Raw genomic sequence first — 20,989 nt, 5'->3', positions numbered from 1 at the left:
TCCCAGAAAAGCTGCAAAATCATTCAGCAGGCACAACATTTTGGGAATGTCACATTGTCAGTTTTGTGCAAATATTATGCAATCATCCACAGAGACAGACATTCCACTTTCAACTCAGTGTAGCAACGACCCTGTGATTATGTTGGGTCTATTCAATAGTCTGTTTCAGAGTTCCAGAGCCAAAGACAATAGCAGGTTACAGCGGACACCCCTTTTCTGTACCTTTGAATAACTTGAGGGGGAAGACAGGAAGTAAGCATCGTTGCTTCTGGGGAAGAATACAGTGTCTGGATTGCTCTGATCATTGAATGGGGGACCCCCAATTCCTCTTCCACTTTCCATAGGTAATATAACTTCAGTCAGAAAACCTCTTTTTATCAGTCTGTGAAACTACTCACTGCAGTCTCCAGTCCAGCACTTGTCTTAGACCCTACATATACAGATGAAATGTGAACAGGTGGTCAGTGCTGCAGGTTTTTTTTATATGAGCTTTGCTTGTGAATGGGAGACTGTGAAAGACACAATTCTCTTGAACCTTTTTTACAATATATGAACAAATATTTTGACACTGTTGTTAACGAGATATATCTAGTGATAGTTTTGGATGCTTGCTTGTATTATTTTATTTATTTATTTAGTTTACATTTGTTTATGGGGATTTGACCCATTTTCAGCAAATGCCCGAGGAGAAAAGCTCCACATAAAAGTTAACAAGACAAATATTTACTCAAAAGTTTACAAGACAAATATTTACAGTTTGCAATAGTAACATACTTACGCACAATTTTGATATATAATGAGTTGACAGTGATGACAGCAAATAGATACTTCAATATGATTTTGGCATAGTGTTCTTTTACCATAGTAATAACACAATCTAAAATTATGTAATAAAATATTCTTTCTTCTTGACAAGTGAATTACCAAAATCACTGATATGTAGACAGGTGTGAAAGCAAGATGATGGGGTGGGGGTGAGTGACTCTTATAATTCTTTTAGAGCCTCACACTGAGCCCATCAGGTCCTGGTGTCGTCCTCTGGGGGTATGGGGTTCTTGACAACATTTAACATTTTCTCCCTCTTCATAGAAGTATTGAGATGGCCCTTTCACTGATCATTTAGGGCTGGCAAGTCTAACTCTCCTACAAAACTACTAATGTTTTTATCACAACCCTCAGTGAACTGCAATGTATTCATAAGAGAGTATTTAAGCACTCTAAAGATTACCAGTTTTTGCTCTCTGACCTACAGCATAGCTTGTTGAGTAAGTGCTATAGATAGCATGAATTGAGCTTTGGCATCTTCATTGTTCTGAAAGCCTGCAGGCTGCTTAGTTTATTACCAAGGTCCACTCATGTCGCCATTCTATCCATGTGTAATAAAGTACTGTCAGACTTCAACCCGCTGCATTGTAACTTGGTCATTCCTGTGGTATCTGCTTTTTCATCCTTTACTGTAGCCACTTCCACTTTCTGCTCAGTCTGGCCATCTAGCCTGTAAGGTAGTGGGATTTGATCCACAGGCAGAGGCTCTGAAGCTTGAGCTTGTAAGATTACCACTATATTCTAGGTGTTATACTGCCTTAGAGATATTTCTGCATAAAGACTTGTAAGACATTTGCAGTGTAGCCTACTAAGGGTAGGTTCCACAGGATGAAGAGTCAAACCTCCATATTCTGCTGTGTGGTGCTGATTCTGGGTGCAGAACCAGCACATGTCCACATAAGTGCTGGAGCTGTTTCTGTGCCAAGATGCTCCTTTATCCTCTCATATGACACAAGCAGTAGTCAATGAGACTCCAGTTCAAACTGTGTGGAGCAGCAAATGAAAAATATGATTGTGTTGGATCCAGTAATCAGCATATTTCAACTAACTGCTGATCATCTATAATGTTAAGTAGGATTCTCCATGAATATGTGTGCATTTTAATTGTTGTCAGTGTCTCATCCTTAGCTGAATGCAGTACAGCATTAAAATCATCTGCTATACTAATTGACAAGTCTAAGTGGTTTCTTGCTTATAAGAAGTTGTGGTCAGTCCTTATCATGTCCACAGGCATTCCCAGTTGTGACTAAACCCCCTTTTCATTTTTCCAACATAGTCCAGTGAAAGTATTCTCTTACAAAATAGCCACTCTAGCTTTCACTGTGTTGTTGAAATTATACTAGCCTAAGCTGCCCCTAGTACCTTAGAATTTTACTCCATCTCCTAAGAATATCATACTCCTAATTGTACAAGATATCAACTTTAAATTTATTAAACCAATAGTGAAAAAATGTATTTTATTTTTTTATATATTTTATTTCATCATATTTGCTTTTGTTAAAATGTAATTTATTTTTATATTTTATTTCATCATATTTGCTTTTGTTAACTGGGAAACACCTGACTGGGATAAGTTGCCTATTTTCAGCAGAGGCCCAGGAAGAAAAGCTGCAAAGTAATATTTGTACATAAAAGTAAAATACATTCACATTTGTTACAAAAGGTTGAAAATAGTCACACTTTTTAGAAAAAACAATACAATCATATGTAATTGTACAAGACATTAGATGACTTACATATTTAAAAGTCAGACATGGAATCAGTCTGTAGGTGTAATGCAGTTACAAAGTTTGGATTTCCTCAGGTGGTCTTTTAGTGAGGTTTTAAAAGGTTTTACATTATTTATGGGTCTCACTGAATTTAAAAGTTTATTCCAAACTTTTGAGATACTTACAAAGAACAGAATCAACATGAGAGTTATTGTATACTTTCTAGCTTGACTAGATTAGGTTCTTCAGAATGTAGATTTCTGTTTGGGGAATACCATTGAATGAGTTTGTCCAGAAATGGAGTTCTGGATTGTTGGTGGAGTAATTTATGTATCATGACAAACTGGGTGAAGGAGAGATGGTGAGGGAGTTAAACCTAGTTGAGGGATCTAGGGATGAACAGTGATGAGTTTGATTTGGTAGAGCCCATGCAAATTTACTAATTTTGTTGAAGCCCTGATCAAGTTTGAGTCGGGTAGAACAGTGGAGTTTGGTTAAAATTGAAATTGAGAATTGGCTAAAATTGGCTAAAATTGATAAGGCATACTGGATGCTTGGGAGGAGAAGGGAGAAAACTTCAGTATTCCTTCTATAGCACAGTTCAATGGAGATGAAGGCTTTTAGAGTGACAGTTTGTAGAATTAAGCATGCTGCAGTGCTGACTAGAGAAGAGTTGTCTGCATATTTTAGGATGGAGGCAAGTTTTGAATGCTTTGTGCATGTCTTTTTCATGAAGATGTTGAAAAGAGTGCATCCCACTAAGGAGACTTGGTGGATACCTGTTCAGACTGGGAAGGAGCTAAAGTAGAAAACTAACCATATGACAGACTGGGAGTGTTAGTTGAGATAACCAGTAAACCAGCTTATAGTGAAGGGTGACAGGCCTAAGAGTTGGAAACTGTGGAGGAGATGGTGACAAACTGTATCAAAGGCTTTTGAGAGATCAAGGAAGAATCTGGAGATGATGTGACCAAAGCTCAGACTTTGGTCACAGTACCAAGAAAATTTAGTAAGGCTGTTTTAGCACTATAATGAAGTTGAAAACTACGTTGGGTGTGAGACAGTAGTTGGTTTTAAGAAGGAAGGCTAGGAGTTGTTGAGAAAAATTTCTTTGAAGAACTTTTGAGAGGGCAGATAAGATTGCTATAGGATGACAGTTGGATATTTCAGTGATGTGCCACCTTTGTGGAGTAGAATTATGAAGAAGGCTTTCCACGGGGTTGAAGTATAGTTTTTTGCTATGGATCTGTTTATGGGAAAATATACTGGGTAGTTTATTACTTTGGCAGCTATTGTAAGTTATTTGCCTAGTATGTGGTCTGCAGCTAGTGATGTGGGCTTTTAGTTTTAAATATATTTTCTGATAGTTTTAGTGGTGACAGTTTTTAGGATAAACTGGTGTGACGGGAGGTAATGAATGTTTGGGGATGAATTATATTATTTTTGGGGGGTTGAGGGAAGTGGTGGAAATGAACTGTTTATTGAATTTATCAGCTATGTTTATGTTTGGTGCTAATGGAAAAGGATTTGCAGTGGGTTTTCTGCTTGGTTTCAAAAGTTTGTTTAAGGTTTACCAGAAAAGCTCATGTTGTTAGAGTGTATATTTTGGTTAATATCTTTTATTAAGTAGGATTCATGTGTTGGTATAGTATCTAAGCTGTACAAAATAACCAGATGAATCTATACTAGGTGCTTTGGTTTCTGTTTCTGAGCCATAGTTTCCAAGCTCTATTGTTAGCTTTCATAAGTTGTTTGGTTTGATGGGTTTGCCAAGGGGCAGTATTAACTGGTTTAGTTGTTGTGTCTTTCGGCTTATCCCGGTTAGGGGTCGCCACAGCGGAACTCTGGTCCGCTAATGTTTGGTAGTGGATTTTTATGTGCAGAGTTACCAGCCCTGATGCACAACCTTCAACGAAGGCATTCCCATTCATGTATGCCTCCACACAGAAGACGCTCTAGCTGAGAATCGAACGGGACAACATCTTGCTGTGAGGCGACAATGCTACTGCAGCACCACTGCCGCGGAAATCAGTTAGAAAACAGTTGTTAAAGTAGGAGACTACATTATTGCATCCTTTGAAAAGTATTCTACCCCAGGGAACTACCACACTGACAATATGCCCCTAAAAGGTGACCAAGTTGTTTGGAATTTGGGAACTTATGTGGACAGTGAACTAACTTTTGACCAACATGTATCCATTATTGTAAGAAAGTCCCTCTTCATACATGATTACTAGGCTAATAGCACAACTGTCTTTACAAGCCTAGACAATAATACCCAGGATATGACAATGTTATATCTTAATTCCCCTGATATGGGATGAGGTAGTATCAGGATAGTGGATCTTTGGGTGTAGGACCCTGAGTCATTTTACAGACTGTCTGTGCCTATAAAGGACATGGGCAGTACCCTGGGAGTGAATTTCCAGTTCCCATCCATTTATCCAAATTATTTTTTGAAGAGAGTAAGGGATGAGGTTTGATTTATAAAGATGGGAAGTTTATTCCATAGATGAGGTAACCCTTGAGATATGAATCTGTCTCTCCAGCAAGTTCTGTTAAAGTCACAGATAAGGTTCAGGTCCATGGAACACATAACCCTTGTATAATTTTTCTTACAAACATATAACATTTTCATCAGGGCTGGATCAGAATATGCCTTGTAGGCCAGGCATAAGTCACCTCTCAATAAATGATATGCGATGGAGTCAAGGGATAGGGCCTTTAGTCGATCTGCATAAGACGTGTCTTAAGCTTTGTATTTCTTTAGTAAGAAACCTCTAGGGCCACTCCAGTTGGTGTAAGTGCCTGGTTAGGTACATGCAGAAAGGAGGATTGTACTCTATTATGGACCTAATGAGGGCTGAGTGGAATGGCACTGTGACTTCCTTTGATCTTGATGCCATGCCTTTACTTATAAGTTGAGCCACGCAGAAGGATTTTCTCACTACCATAACTATCTGGTGGTCAAAATTTAGGGTACTATCTATATGTTTTCCTAGGTCACTCATCACTGGGTCTACTTTTAGGGGTGTGCTATCAACATTATAATTTGCAGGTACATCTGATTTACTGAAGTATATGATTATGCATTTTTCAGCATTTAGTCTCGAACCATGGTTTGGCACCAGCAGTTTGCCATTTTTTAGGCCTGTTTGTAGGATGTCAGCATCATATAGGGATTCAGTGATTGCTCCCAGCTTACAGTCATCAGTGAACTTGGTAAGCTAGAGGCCCCCAACATTGGCATTCATTTAAGAGAAGTATATACCAAACAGGATGGGTCCCAACACTGAGCCCCTGTGGGACACCACTGGTAGCAGGTTTCTTATCTGAGATGGATTCACCTGTCCGGACAATATGTGGCCTGTCAGTGAGCCAATTTGCTATCCATCCGATGATGAAGGGGTTTATGCATAACTCAGTAAGTTTATCTGTGATCCCCGAGTTGGGGATTGTGTCAAAAACTTTGGCCAGATCTAGATAAGTGGTGTGTACTGTTTTACCCTCATCCACAGTCCTGGTGACTTTCTCAAAGAAGTCCACTAGACTGAGCATGCAAGACCTCCCTTTTAAACAGCCAAATTGGGCCTGGTCCAGTGTTTGGAGATTTCTTATGTCATTATTGATCAGGTCCATAATAATTCTCCCCAAAGCCTTGTAGATAAGACTGTCAAGCTTATGGGTCTGTAGTTTACCTGGGTCAGGTTATGCCCCCCCCCCCTTGTGCACAGGGATGACTGTTACAGTCCTCAATTCCTCTGGGACAAAGGCCTTCTGAAGGCTGTGGTTAAAGAGGGTTTCTAGTGGCCCTGATAAATTCTGTTTTAAGCTATTTAATAAGCAACCTGAAATGTTGTCAGGAACTATGGAGGCTTTGTTTTTGGATTTGGTGAGCATAGTAAAGAGCTCTCCCCTTGTAATTACCAGTAGGGGGATGGTTGTGGGAATTTCTTTGGGTGTGGTAGGAGGTGATGAGGGAGATGTTTGAACTGAACTTGTTGGCCAGCAGGTTTGCTATAGCTTCAGACTGGGTGTAAATGTTGCCATTCATGATTAACTTAGTGCATTGCTGAGCATTTCCTCTTAGGTTACGAGCGTAATTTAAAAAAAAGCCTTATGGTTATCTTTCACCTGGAAGGCTATCCTTGCCTCGTGGATTGCTTTGTCAGATTTGGCCAGCTCTCTAATTTTTTTGTTTAGACTGGTGAGTGTCTTTTTCCACTGTTTTGTCTGTTCCTTCTTGGCTTTGGAGAGGATTGTTTTCCTTTTGTTGAATAGCCTATTTATGCTAGGGGTCCACCAGGGTGGTTTATTTTTACCAGTAATCATATGTTTAACTTGGACAGCTACTGCTTTCTTCATATAGCTATGAATGTAGTTGTACAGTGCTTTTGGGTACAGCTCAGAGTAGACCTCAGAGTCATCTAGGTTTAGAGGGGCTTGGACGTTTAACAAGCTGTCACTTAGTTTGATGTACTTAGCAAAGCTGTTAACAGGTTTGGAGTTTGATGGGGTTTCTAGGTTAGTTTTAATAATAAAGGAGATCATTTTGTGGTCAGATCTTTCCAGGGAGGAGTTAATGCATGGTTGTAGCATTCCCCCATGTTCGTAAGTACTGGGTGTGACACCTCACCCCTGGCCCAGTAATCAAGGAGCCTCAATCCAGTGGGGGATGTACAGTGGGAGGATGGCAAGTTACACACACAGTATTTCCAGATGCAGCTCTCTGCATCAAGTGCAATTTCCCTTAAGAGCATACAGAGACCACAGTCAGTCCGGGGATGGTTTCTCTCTCTTTCTCCAGCTCTCCAATAAGACTCCCCATTAGCACAGCTATAGAGTTGAGATAGCTGAGTGGTCAAGCCAAGACCTCCAGCACTCACTCTATCTAAACAGTGCTTTGTGCCCCTCCCCAAGTAGCTGACACATACACACACACGTTGAGGTTTGATTTATAGACAAACACCCACATCTGGGAGAGGCTGACACAGGTTTACTAGCTATGCACCCTTTTGCCCAGACTATAAGGTAATGTTTACTGCCACCAGCCAGCTCCTTATTAGCTACTTTAAGGGCCTTAACAAAGGGTGTCCAATCTTACTGTGTAATGTTACTGGTTCATAGGTTCATAGATTAGTACTAAGCTAACTGCCATTGCGAGCCATTTTAAGCCTAGCCAGTTGTCCCTTGTGAGACTCAAACCCTGCACCTTGTGTTTGCAAGGCAAACACCTTAACCATTAGGCCACCCTCCCAACCCCTGTTAATAAAAATGGTAGTTTGACCAAGAGCAAGGCTATTAGGAGTGGCCTACACAGTGTCACCAAATAAATATGCAAGAACTCTCATTACTTAAATATGTCTCACAAATATCAGCCACAATGAAAGGTTTAAATATATTTAATAATAAATAATGAAAGAACAAGAAAACAGTATATAATCACAGTGACATCTGAGTTCAAAATCACAGGAAATATTTAAAACAACATTGCAGAACAGTCTCAAATAAATAAAGAAAAAACATCTAAATTAAGCTTTTCTGACTGTTATGCCTATTCTTGACTGTATCTAAGAAAATTACTGTACCCTAATAAATTACTTCAGAGCAAGGCAGATGTGATGAGTGAATCTTGATGTTGTCAAGTCAAAGACAAAATATAGAATACGCAGTCTTTTTCAGAGAGTTCTTAAATTAATATCTCAGATATTATTGCTGGGATAGCTTACAGAATGACATCATTTCTTGTCATCTGACTCTATCCCAGGTAAAAAAACAACCACTGATGCAGCTGATAGCATTTAGCATCTACATGTGAAAATACATAGACCTCAGATCTTTGGCAAGTGGTGGAAGTCATAAAACAATAAAACATTTCCAAGATAATACAAAAAGCCTCTAGTTCTAGACATTGTGTCTGTTACTGCACTGAAACTGAAAGATAACATCTTTTTATTATGTGCCTATAAAGCAATTTAATTTCAGTTATTTTTTTGAGGTTAACCTCTTGTGTTACAGTTTCCGTTGTTAAAATATATACATCTAAACAGTTACAATAGTGCAGGTAGATTTCTGTTCTATTCCAGTAGGCTACACTGTGGTGAAAATACATAGACCTCAGATATTTGGTAAATGGCGGCAGTCATAAAACAATAAAACATTTCCAAGACAATACAAAAAGCATCTAGTTCTAGACATTGTGTCTGTTACTGCACTGAAACTGAAAGATAACATCCTTTTATTACGTGCCCATAAAGCAATTTAATTTCAGCTATTTTTCTAAAGTTAACCACTTGTATTCCAGTTTCCATTGTTAAAATATATACATCTAAACAGTTACAATAGTGCATGTACATTTCTGTTCTATTCAAATAAGGTACACTGTGGTTACATCTTTAAACAGTACTTTGTAAAATACCTCTTCAGCACACATCTGTACAAACCATCTTATATGACATACAGTTCTAACACATTTGTAACACAAGCATATGAATCATGTTGATATTCACAAATGACATATAATTATTTACAAAATTCCAGATAGCTGGGCTGGCAGTATCTCCTTTCATGACACCAGATTTAGGATATTTGTACCTCTAGTTGTGGAGCTAACTAGTTGCTCCACTCTTTACATTGATGAAGTACAAAATCCTCTGAGCAAGTGAATTATGAGTCATATAAGTGTCCCAGTTTATGGAAAGGTAGTTGAAGTTACCCATATGTCTCTACATTGCACAACTTATAAATAAAGGGATTGTGTCTAGATCTAGGGATATCAGTGTCCCCTTTATGCACCCCTCATTAGGCCAATCATTGAATACAGTGCCCCTTTTAAAATGAATCTTTCCAGACATGTGCAACAACTGGAACATCCACACAGATACCTTACTAAAGGGATGCAAGACCTAAACAACATGTCCTACATGGACTGACACAAAGCCTTGTCACCATAATCTGTATCTTACAGACTGCTAAGAGGTTATCTGTGTCTTAGGTTCATAGGTTCATAGGTTCATACTAGGCTATCTGCCCTGAGGCAATTATAAGCCTAGCCCGATTCTGTATGGCTTACGCCACCCCTTGATTTGAGTATACTGTGCCCATTTTAAGGTTTAGTTTACTGTGCCTCTGTCTAATAGTGACACGGGAGTAATCCCTGGGACAAACCTATGATCCCCCATCCACCTAACGAGATTCTTCTTGAAGAGATTCAGTGAGGTGCTCTGCCTCACATGAACTGGAATTCTATTCCAGAGCGAAGGGAGCCTCTGGGTTATGAACCTGTCCCTCCAGCAAGTTCTATTTATTTCTGTGCTGAGGTTCAAGTCCCTCGAGCGTGTGGCTCTAAGGGATTTAGATTTACTGAGGTGGAGCATGTCCATTAATTCTGGATTTGACATAGCTTTGTATGTCAGGCATAGATCGCCTCAAAGTAGGCGGTATGCAACTGAGTAGAGCTGGAGTTTTTTTAACTGAGCAGCATATGGCATCTGTTTGAGACCCTTGATCCTCTTGGTGAGATACGTTTGGGGTCTTTCTAATTGCTGCAGGTGTCGGGTAAGGTACATCCCAAAAGGGGCATTGTATTCTATGATGGGCCTGATGAGGGATGAATAAAGGGGCACGATTACCTCTCTTGATTTAGATGTGAAACCCTTCGTGATGAGGTGGGCTATGTAGAAGGTCTTTCTAACCACTTTGGCAATGTGATTTTCAAAGAAGAGATTGCTATCAACTTGGGTCCCCAGGTCCCTAATAACTTTCTCTGTACTTAATGGGTTTCTGCCTATGTGGTCATTTGTGGGCACATTGTTTTTGCCAAAGGGTATGACTATACATTTTTTGGCATTTAGCTTTAAACCATGGTGCTGGCACCAGTTATCTGTCTCTGTGAGACCTTTTTGAATGATGTTTGTGTCAGCTGGAGAGTTGATTATGGCGCCCAGTTTGCAGTCGTCTGCAAACTTGGTGAGCCATAGTCCTCCCACATTTGCCTGTACCTCGGAAAAGTATATACCAAACAAGAGTGGTCCCAGGACAGAACCCTGTGGGATGCCACTTGTGACCGGTTTCGAGTCTGACATGGCTCCAGAAACTCTCACTCTGTGGGTTCTGTCTTTGAGCCAGTTTGTGACCCATCTTGTGACATAGGGGTTTATATTTAAGCTGGATAGCTTATCTATGATGCCTGAGTGGGGTATTGTGTCAAATGCCTTTGCAAGGTCCAGATAGGCTGTGTGGACTACCTTCCCTTCATCTATGGCTTTGGTGACTGTTTCGAAGAAGTCAACCAGGTTCAAAAGGCAGGATCTGCCCTTGACAAAGCCGAATTGGGTAGGATCTAGTGTCTGTAGGCCCCCAATGTCTTTGTTTATGAGCTCCATGATGATCCTCTCCATAGTCTTGCAGACTAAGCTAGTCAGGCTTATGGGGCGATAGTTTCCAGGGTCCGTAGAGGCTCCACCTTTGTGGAGTGGGACCACTGTTGCTGTACGCCATTCTGTGGGCACATATCCTGTAGTGAGGCTGAGATTGTATAGCTGTTTTATTTGAGGGATTAGTTCCTCTTGGAGTTCATGTAGGACGCAACCTGGGATGCCATCTGGTCCCATGGAAGCAGTGTTTTTTGCTTTGGAGAGGGCAGCCTCCACCTGAGCATCAGAGATGTTTGGGAGGCAGCCCTCTGCGGGGATAGATACTTGCTCTTTTGGGGGAGGAGAGAAGTTTGCACTGAACCTGTCTGCCAGGATATTGGCGATGTCTGTGGGTTCAGTGTATTTTTTGTTGTTTAGAATCAACTCAGAACAAGTCTGGGAGTTGCATCCCAGGTTTCTAACATAACTGAAAAAGCCTTATGATTGTCTTTGGTGTCCTGTGCAATTTTTCTCTCGAAGCTGGCCTTGGAGGATTTTATGAGGGATTGTAATTTTTTGCTAGTACTGATCAGAGATGCCTTCCCTATTAGGTATTTTGCTCTATCATGTAGTAGCTTCCTCCTTCTGTTGTACAGTTTATTTATGGCAGGTGTCCACCAGACTGGATGCCTGCCTTTGGATGATTGGGTATTGGTTTTGTTTGGGATAGCATGATCCATGCATTCCTGGAGATGTCCGTAGAATGCATTTATATAGGATTCTGCAGTTTGGGCCGTAGTTTCCACTGGCCCTGGGGCCTTGAAGGATTCCACTTCGGTTTTGAGAAGTGAGAAGTTCGCTTTTGAGAAGTTTTTCACTGTGGTTTTCTGGGCTGGGGGTGGGGTCGGGATGTGGACATCCAGTGAAATTAATTTATGGTCTGATCTTACCAATGAGGGATATACTTCTGGTGTGGAGCATAGAGTCCCCATGTTGGTAATGATCAGGTCTAGTATGTTGTCCCCTCTTTTGGGAGTGGTGACTAGTTGTTCCATAGCATTTGAGTCTGGTGTATAAGGCATCTTCCAACCCATTACTGATGGATTTACTGTACATCAGTAAGTCCAATGGCATCAAAAATACTATGTCTAGGGATGTAAACCTCTTCTGCAACATCAACACATGGTTTGGAGGGACAGATATATCTTGCAGAGGATACTGCTGCTATGGAACAGACTCCCCATCCACATAAAACAAAGTTAATCCCTGCCCATATTCAACAGCAACTCAGATCTATGGATGATAAACAGAAAATTTACCCCAGGACTATACAGCTCCTAAATGCTTTATCCCATGCTTGAGTCCCCTGAAATAATCTATGGTATGATCCCAGTTATTCTCATTAGGGGAAATTTAAATGTATAGGTTATGTGATGGGTAAGCCCCATTTACAACTAAATGAGATTATTTATTTCAAACACAAAAAGGAAAACTGGCTAGTATAATATGGTTACACCTTTATCTAAAGGAATGTGTTTGACAGGGTTCCAGTTACACTGCTTAAGTATTTATATTATTTATTTATTTATTTATTTGTCATTCATTAACCGGGTTAGTCTAACTGAGCCAGTGGCCCATTTTCAGTGGAGACCCAAGGAGAAAAGCTCCAGACAGTATTACAAAGTTACAAAAAAGAAGAACATCTGGCAATGAAGTTTTATGCAAACATTACAATAATGTGTTTTACATGAGAACATTAGACATTTACAAAAGGCCTGAGAATTAAGTTTATATAAACATTGCAATAATGTGCATAACATGCAGTATAGAAGTTAAATTTTTTTTAATCAACAAAAAGAGAAAGAGATGCAAATGAGACAGGACAATTGCAATAGGTGGGTGTTTTGTCAATACATGTGAATCCATGACATGAACAAGTGACAAGTCACATGTATTGTCACAAATCTCTGTTTTGTACTCTTCCCTCAAATCTACCACATGTAAAATGCTTGTTATCTCTGTAAGTTTCACCCCCAACCCTCCACCAACTTAAGAAATTATTATATCACTTTCAGTAAGTTGTTTCAGGTGCTTAATCATATCTCTGAACATACTGTGTACAGTGTGCTATTGCAGACATAAGCCATCATTTCTTATTGCTGAGGCCTACCTCCCCAGGAAGGAGTGGATGTACTGGAGGAGGAGGACTATGCAAGTCTGAAAATGCTTAACATTTTAACTTTTTAAATGTGAGGTCAGGCTAAATGCAGAAGAATTAAAGTCAATGCATATGTGTATTTGACTGCAAATAAAAATAAGAATAATGTACAAATCAACATTTTTATTTTTGCAAGTGTGTGAGTGTATGTGTTGCTGAGGCAAAACACAGATTTCGCCATTACTGAGTAGTTGCATGTATCTAGATTCCTCACCTCGACTAACAGCATGACATAATCCTCAAGAGTCTCTAGAGAGATGGGCAGTAGTAAATCACGGTGTGTTTTCAAGGCTCTATTTTTCTGGTGGAAACAGGTTCATATAAAACATTTATTTATTTACTTACTTACTTACTTGCTTGATATATAAGTTAATTGTTAATTTATTAGGAATTTTAATGTCACACCTTAAGTTATACGTTTGGCAAAAAATATGACAACAAAATAAATGGTAACTCAGCAATTACATTAGTAGTGTAATATAAGGCAGATGTTAGTGTGCTTAGATCCTGTTAATGTCAAAATAATGCTTTGTAAATGGTTGCAAAGTCAGCAGAAGGATGCTGAAAAATTATTTTCACAAGGGCAGGTATTTCTTTAAAAAGTTATAAAAGCATTTAATTTCACTTCTGTATATAGTTATATTATTTTTTCTGTCTCTGTGATCTTACAGGTAACCAGCCAACACCATTAGCTGACGTGGAAGGGTTTAATTCAGTAAAAAAGAAATGGGAGTGCCTACCCTACATGCCAAGCCCCCGTTGCTCATGTTCAAGTCTACAGGCAGATGGCATGTTGTTTGTAATTGGTGGAGTGTCACAAGGACCCAGCAATGCTGTTGAGGTACTTTGTGTACAAGAAGAGATCTGAGCAGCCTTCCCTTTGTAGCAGAAGAATTGCATTAATGAAAAATAAGTATATTCTCAAGTAAAGAAATGATCCTGAGGAAGGAAACTTGCAGAGAAAACTGCAAGGATGCCATGGTAGAAGCTGAATGCTATAAATAGAAACTTACTTCTGCAAAACTCTCAGGAAGAAAACATACAATGGAAGCAAAGTACAGAACTTTGATTCTTCAATTCTTCAGCTTTTATAAATAAATTGTTTACTTTTTTTAGCCAGAGGTCATGACAATGGCTGTGAGAACATCTGTCCCACGGGACATGTTTCATGGACACTTCAAAATTTTAACCTTACCACATGGCCACAGATGAACTTGTTTAGCCAGTGTGTTTGTCTCTAGCTACCTCATTATGTTTCTTTTAGATAGCTTTTTCTGTCTGGCTGTCAGAATATGTAATGTTTATATAAAAAGGGATATGTTATGTTTTTAAGAACTGCTTTAAAGAGTAAGACAAACTGTTTAGAATCAACAGAATATAGATGCACTGTGTGATCCTAAATAATGGACTTTTACATAATTCTCTTCTTCATTGTTAATATTATTTACAAGGTTACTAGCAATTCATGCTTTATGAATCAATTGAATGGTGTTTGCTCAGACATAGAACTTACATAGTTATTTTCTGTTATCTCCATAGATAGTTACATAGAATATGATATCCTTTATAGAAGTATAGACTATAACAATGCATAATGTACTTATCTGATATAAGCAGACCATTTATTACCAAGACTGTCAGCACACTATTTTGTACCACCAAGAAGAAATATTTTGCATATCTCATGCTTTCTTTAATTCCTACGTCATTTTTGAGCACTTGTCCTCTGCAGAGAGCGTGGGTCACAAATTTAACATTCTGTGAATAAAACCATGTCACATTGCTCCACTAGACACAAGCACACTATCATCATATTTCAGTTTCTTATTCTTGCACATTTATTGTTATAAATATGAGATGGTAGTGCAATGTACTGTGCGGGCATAACTCATCTGTGCAAACTTGCTTACAGAATATGAGTTATGCCGGCATGCAGGTGCTGACTACATATTTACTTTAAAGTTAACACAATTATTATGTCTTCATTGTGAATTGTTACTAATGATTGCTCATTTACTCAGTCTGTTTGTTGAAAAGGAGCTATCCTGAATTATTTAACTGAGTTTGCTCCTGTTAGAATTGGTTAAGTTTGTGTTGTAAAGTGATTATTGTGAGTAGGATAACTTGAACAGCAACGGTATGAGTGACTTAACACAAGCAGTTGCACTTGTGTATGAATGATTGATTTTTGTCTTGCACATTAGGTAGTTCTTGTAATGATTAGGGCAAATGAGTCATAGGTGTGGATGATATGATTTGTGCCCATTTGTTTGCACTTCAGCTCCATATATAAAGCGCCATTTGTTTTATATATGTGTTTGTTTTGTTTTGTTTTATAGCAATTGCAGGTAGTAGTATTTTCCCTCTGATTGATTTGCCAATTCATTTCCTGCTGTTTGCAAATGCTTAATGTGTGTTATATCTGGGAAAGTTGTGTAAATCCCCATTTCCAAGGTTGATCAATGTTTACTGAATTGCCAAGAGATTCATAATGTGCAAACAAAAGTAGAGACGAACAGAAAAGGATGTAGTTCCTTAGCAGATCTTAGTTTTAGATTTCCGTGCTTTACTGTTGATTGTGATAGATTGCTATCCTACTAGTGTCTGCTTTCTTTTCTTTTCTCTGCATATTGGGACACCGGTTAAAAGTGATAATGCAAGAAGTAACTGTGCACTTCAAACTATGAACATTATACTGAGAGCTGAGTATTCATTAATTTGTGTTCTGACAAATATTTTTGTTCTGGTAGTTTTCTTGGCAATCTAAAGAAGCAAGGAAATCTTCATTAAAACAGAGCGGAGGCACAAATGTAATGAAACAGAAATACTAAAGTACCATTTTGTTTTGATTGTATGGACCTATCAAATGTAAGCTGTACCAAGTGTTGTTTTTACTTTCAGTCACAGTGAAGCCATCCCTTCTGAAGTTCCTATAAAAAAGTTATGGTTCATTCTAGAATATTGCCTACAACACTGTTTGCTTATGTTTCTGTTTGCTTATATGGTGATAACATAGTGCAGCTTGCAGATTAGACTTTTAAATTCTTTGTGAATGTTCTACAAGAAAAGTTGTCATAAGACTAGAAAAAGAGCCATGTGCCTTGCAAGATTCAATAAGCCACCAACAAAAATGCTAGGTTTCTGGACATTGTTAATTCCTGCTGGGTTTTTAAACTTTATTGAAAGTCTTTCCTCTAGCCTCCTTTCATCAAGGATTTACATTAAGCTCCTTTGTTCTCTCCTTAATTACTTCTGAAAACCCTTCATCATTTGAGTTGTTTGATCTTGTCTGAACTATGTCCATCTAGTATCCTGATATAGATATAATTTCCAGAACTGTGCTCTATTCCATTAGAATATTGCACCTGCTGTTCGTGTTTATACATCCTGTTTTCTGTTGGTAACATATATTTTTTAATTTTCTATCCTTCTTCTTAATTTCACTCAGCGGCTGTAACATGTTCTGGTGCTACGTTTCTTGCACCTGACCTGATGTAACATGTTCTGGTGCTCCTTTTCTTGCACCTGATCTGATGTAACATGTTCTGGTGCTCCTTTTCTTGCACCTGATCTGATGTAACATGTTCTGGTGCTCCTTTTCTTGCACCTGATCTGATGTAACATGTTCTGGTGCTCCTTTTCTTGCACCTGATTTGATGTAACATGTTCTGGTGCTCCTTTTCTTGCACCTGATCTGATGTAACATGTTCTGGTGCTCCTTTTCTTGCATCTGATCTGATGTAACATGCTCTGGTGCTCTTTTTCTTGCACCTGATCTGATGTAACATGTTCTGGTGCTCCTTTTCTTGCACCTGATCTGATGTAACATGTTCTAGTGCTCCTTTTCTTGCACCTGATCCGATGTAACATGTTCTGGTGCTCCTTTTCTTGCACCTGATCTGATGTAACATGTTCTGGTGCTCCTTTTCTTGCACCTGATCTGATGTAACATGTTCTGGTGCTCCTTTTCTTGCACCTGATCTGATGTAACATGTTCTGGTGCTCCTTTTTTTGCACCTGATCTGATGTAACATGTTCTGGTGCTCCTTTTCTTGCACCTGATCTGATGTAACATGTCCTGGTGCTCCTTTTCTTGCACCTAATCTGATGTAACATGTTCTGGTGCTCCTTTTATTGCACCTGATCTGATGTAACATGTTCTGGTGCTCCTTTTCTTGCACCTGATCTGAAGTAACATGTTCTGGTGCCCCTTTTCTTGCACCTGATCCGATGTAACATGTTCTGGTGCTCCTTTTCTTGCACCTGATCTGATGTAACGTTCTGGTGCTCCTTTTCTTGCACCTGATCTGATGTAACATGTTCTGGTGCTCCTTTTCTTGCACCTGATCTGATGTAACATGTTCTGGTGCTCCTTTTCTTGCACCTGCTCTGATGTAACATGTTCTGGTGCTCCTTTTCTTGCACCTGACCTGATGTAACATGTTCTGGTGCTCCTTTTCTTGCACCTGATCTGATGTAACATGTTCTGGTGCTCCTTTTCTTGCACCTGATCTGATGTAACATGTTCTGGTGCTCCTTTTCTTGCACCTGATCCAATGTAACATGTTCTGGTGCTCCTTTTCTTGCACCTGATCTGATGTAACATGTTCTGGTGCTCCTTTTCTTGCACCTGATCCGATGTAACATGTTCTGGTGCTCCTTTTCTTGCACCTGATCTGATGTAACATGTTCTGGTGCTCCTTTTCTTGCATCTGATCTGATGTAACATGTTCTGGTGCTCCTTTTCTTGCACCTGATCTGATGTAACATGTTCTGGTGCTCCTTTTCTTGCACCCATTGATATTTCTCCTAGTGTGTGCTCATACTCTGTATTTTTGACAGACATTGCCATTTCAGTTACTGAACAAGTCTCAGGTTTAAGTAAACTTTTACTAAGCGACAGTCATCAATGAGGCTTACACTTTCCAGTGTAGAATTTTACCCTTTAAGGAAACCTCTTCCTATTACCTTGGTGTCTCAAAACGTCTGCCATGGGTTCTCTATTGTTAGGGTTTAACTGTACGTGTTGTGTTACTGAGGATGTGATTTAATATTAATGAGAGGTATGTACCTTGCTGGATATCCTGTAGGGTATGTCAGCTATAAAACATCCAATGAGTTCACTTATTCTGTTATAGGTCTTCACTTGTTCTAATGAGAAATAACATCCAGATATTCCACATGTACACTATATAAAATAAATATCTATTTGTTAACCAGGAAGGCCCACAGTCCCTTTTCAAGGACTGGTTAAGTGACTTGCTCAGAGTCACACAATAATCAAATGAAGAGTGAGGAAATCAAACTGGTACCACAAAATCTGTAGCCCACAACCTTAACTTCTGTGCCATCTGCCAGATGAGTTATCAGTGTTTGCTACATGCGCTTCTTCTAGATGACTTACACTGACTGTGCTACTAGGGCTCAGAATAGGAAGGGTCACATAACCATCCTGCCTCATTCAATGCTCAAGTTTTTTGATTAATTCAGTCCTTTATTCTGTAAAACTGCCACAAAATACAAATTTCTACCACCCCCAGCATTACTGCTATCTGAACTTGTGGGCCTAAACAGGTCATGGACAGAGAAGCCAGGTAAGGAGGGAGTGTTGTCAGTGTTCTGTAACCAGGTTTCTATATAACAGTACAAATATGCACACTTACTTGAAAGAGGAGGGCCAGAAACAAAGCAAGGGTGGATTGAAGGGGGCAGCTGCATCGAGTGCTAAGTGTTAAGGAGCACAATCATGACACGACCTGCATTCTTCTTTCTGTACCCACATTTCTAATTGTGGGTACAAAAAGTCAGTTCAGTGCATCAGAGCTTTATATGCGATAAGCTGTAGCAAGTCAATTGCTACAAATGTAAAAATCAGCTTTCTACAGTTTAAAAAAGAACAAAAGTCAGACAGACTAAGGGAGTGGATCTTTTTTTTTTTTTTGTTCGCTCTTCCAGTGAACAACTGAGGGGATGGGAAAGACATGGAGGGAATGTGGCTGGGAGCACCAGCCTAAGGGAGTGGACCTGTCTTTGATAAGCCTGCTAAAGTCCTGGGGAGGGCAATTTCTTATTTAGGGTCCTAGCAGTGAGCAGTGCTACACTAACAATTTTCATATTAGAGTTTATATGTACTAGGCTGGTAGTATGAGTAGACTGCCAATGCCTAAAAAAGCCACTATGTGAATAAAGAAAGCCTTAGCCAGTATGCAAAAGCCCTGATGAGACAGGTACAAGCCATCCTTGTGAAAAGAAGTAAGATGATCTTTCATCTCCTCCCAGTCTAACACACAGATCAGGGCCCTCAGAATGATATCAATATCTAAGCCAATTATTATAGTTAATCATCTTTTGTTTATACTGTGGTATCAGTTTTGATAAGAGTAAATACTGCTCTTGACTAGCCTCTTCCCAGCTGTAGAGACATAGTCAGAGAGCTTGAATAGTCTAAGGGGTACATTGCAAGCCATTCCCACCCATGGATAATGACCATGTTGTATTCATACTTGGGGTAAATGACTTGAATGTCTTGATGAAATGCTGGATTCTGGCACCTGACAAAGCGTTGACTGTTACCTTTCTTTGTTCAACCTTGTGAGACGTGCAGCATTGTGCCAAAATGTAGGGTCACCTATGACAAGTACATTACCAAAATGAGTGACCAGCCAGGTTGAACAGCTTGGCCAAACCACTCTGTGACATTTGTCTTTGTTGATGGTGGAAGAAGCTATATGTGATCTTTAATGGGAGTTAGCGTGTTGCTAATGTTCTGCTGCAGTGCACTTGTCTACAGTGCCATGCCTAGGAGATCCTTTTTGGTTATGAAAGTGGTTTTGGAGCATCTTAGCATAAGAAGGATTTATGTTTGTCTTGCATTTTTCATGCATGATGTTAGTATGGGTACTGAAAACCACAGCTTTGTCTCCATTTGAAGTAAGTATTTGCTCCTTCCACGTGTGGACTCATTCCATTTTGTAAGTAATCATATGGCAGATTAAGCCTTGGGGGTGCCTAGTGCTAGAAAGATAGCAAAAGATTAGGCAGAAACAGACTGGGGACCAACAGTTAATTTAAAATTTCCAGGTGACATAGATTATGCACTTTTATGAAAGTTAATGACTCTAGGTCTGTGTAAGAGGGATGGAGAGCTGTATGATAAATTTAGGGGTAGGGAAAAAAAGCAAGCTGTGCAAAAACAGTGCAACACAGTGTAATATAGCACAATGCAGTAGGTGTATAACATAAAAGAGGTCAGTTAAAAGAGTCACAGGACTGCAAACCAATGCAGCTCTGTGCAATATAGCACAATAAACGACACCATGCAATACAGTACTGTTCAAGTACATTGAATACAGCACATCCCTGTACAGCTCAGTAGTACAGTACAGCACAATGCTGGGCAGTATTGTAAGGCTATAGTGTACAAAGTGAACTAAAACATGTTCAGTGATGTAATAGTACCAATTTACCAGTGTACGTCTGCACAGCAGGTGTAAATGCCACATTACAATAATCCAGAAGCCATAGATACAGCTGTCTCCAAGACTTCACGTGATAATTAATGCAATAAGAAATCTCTTAAGATTCTATGGATTTGGTAATACAATAGACAAAACATTAAATGAGATGCAAGATACATTAGATGCAGTTGCCAAAACACAGTACTTTGGGTATCAAAAGCAGGTTTGAACATCACAATGAAAAATGCAGTGCAGAAAAGTCAATGCAATGCAGCAAGGAGCATGATGTTATCACAACAAGGCTATCATGTATAAGGGAAGTTAATGATCACTCTTAGCAAGGATTCAGTATAGCAGGGCAGTAAACAGCCTGCCATTGAGAAATGCAAAGCAGGGAGCAGCAGTTAGTTGTGCTAAATCCATATC

Source organism: Protopterus annectens, chromosome 7.part1 (assembly GCF_019279795.1).
Source record: "Protopterus annectens isolate FY-2018-M chromosome 7.part1, PAN1.0, whole genome shotgun sequence".
NCBI lineage: Eukaryota > Metazoa > Chordata > Ceratodontiformes > Protopteridae > Protopterus > Protopterus annectens.
Note: the sequence above shows the minus strand (reverse complement) of the source record.